Source organism: Engraulis encrasicolus, chromosome 11 (genome assembly GCF_034702125.1).
Source record: "Engraulis encrasicolus isolate BLACKSEA-1 chromosome 11, IST_EnEncr_1.0, whole genome shotgun sequence".
In the NCBI taxonomy this organism is placed as follows: domain Eukaryota; kingdom Metazoa; phylum Chordata; class Actinopteri; order Clupeiformes; family Engraulidae; genus Engraulis; species Engraulis encrasicolus.
In genome coordinates this window covers 41,604,796-41,606,482 of record NC_085867.1, presented here as the reverse complement: position 1 = coordinate 41,606,482, position 1,687 = coordinate 41,604,796, and positions in this window count along the sequence as shown.

Sequence of the window (1,687 nt, the reverse complement as noted above, 5' to 3'; positions counted from 1 at the left end):
CATGGCGCCCAAGTGTCGTTGTAGATGGAGGTCATCAGCCCTGTTAGGAGTAAGGAAGGAACCTTCAGTGGGCCCTTTCCAAGCGAGGAAACCAATTTCATTTCGTAGTTCTCTACATTTTTTTGTTTCGACACAGACAAACCTAGCCATAGCTTTTTTGTTTCGTTTTAAACACCACATGTACATACACGACAGGCAAGCACGTCTGTATTCTTCTTCTGCTCTGCTAGTGTTTCAGTCGCACAGGAACCCATGGGAAACCGAAACCAAAACGTCATTAAATAAAAATCTAAAACAATAATAACAACAATAACGATACAAAAAGAAAACAAAAACAAAAACAGAAAATCAACTTTGCAGGCAAGTAATACACATACACAGCATGGACAGCAGCAGCACCACCAAAAAAGTCCTGATGTATATTTTTGTGTATGTGTGTTTGTGTGACTGACCCAACTGCTTTTGCGTACACATGCCTGAACAATTTGGATTCTTGATGCAAGACAGAAAAAAAACACAAACCTGCTTAGTGAGATTCGCTGTGAGCCCTGGAGTTTGTATTTGTACATATGACGAAATGTGTATGCATGGATGCATGCATGTATGAGTTTATGTGTGCGTGTGAATGTGTATGCAACCTAAGAGCATGCCTGTGTGTATGCGTGTGTATACACCTGGGTCTCACATGTACGTGTGAACATATGCAACATATGTCTCTGTGTGTATTGTGTGTATTGTGTGTGTTTGTTAATGTATGTTTTTATGGTCCCCAGAGCTGTATATCTAGAGCTGAAGGCCTCTTCCTACACCAAACCAGACCACAGTCCATCCTCAGGTACTGCATCCATCAATGGAATGCCTCCTTGTCATAAGTTCATAAGAGCGTTACATACACAGAATAACATATTGCCCAATAAAAGATAGCTGATTGGTTGAGTATGTCAATATCATAGTAAAATGCACACATGTTTGCAGAAGCCGGAGTAATGGACAAGTACTAGCTATAATGGTAAATCATCTCATATCTTCGGCAAAACGAACCAATCGTGTTTTTTTCTTCTTTTTCATTGTCGTCGTTTTAAAACCTCCAAAAGTAAATATATTCATAGATACTTAGATAGATAGATATAATAAAGACTTGCAAAACCATCCACTGCAAAATGGCTCGTATGGGTGCCATTTCAAGAGAAGCGGTGTACTGTATTATTTCATGCTCATTAGTTTTTTAACATTTTAGTTTTTTTCGTCTTCTTTTCTTCTGCTTTTTCGTCGTCTTCTTCTTTTTCTGCTTTTAGCACGGTAAAACAAACACCAAATTCAATACACACTCATCTTTTTTTTTGTCTGTGTTTCTTTTTGTTGCAGTTCTAGGAGTCAATCTGGCTTTGTCGCTTTGACGCGATCACACAGAAAACATTTCTTTACAACCCTAGAAACTCTATGCACTGTAGTAGTAGCATTTCACAAGGCCACTATTCGCTCACAGACTTCAAACAAAAATAAGATAAAAGAAGAAAACAAAAAAGAAAAAAACAAAAAACAAAAAGAGAGAAACAAAACACATTTGTTTGTTTCCTTGGACTCCTCTCCTGTGTGTGTGTCTGTCTGTCACAGCTGAGTGGAGTTTGCGGCACTCCTCTACGGGTGACAGCTCAAAGTTCAAACGCTGCTTCAGTTCACATAGCCG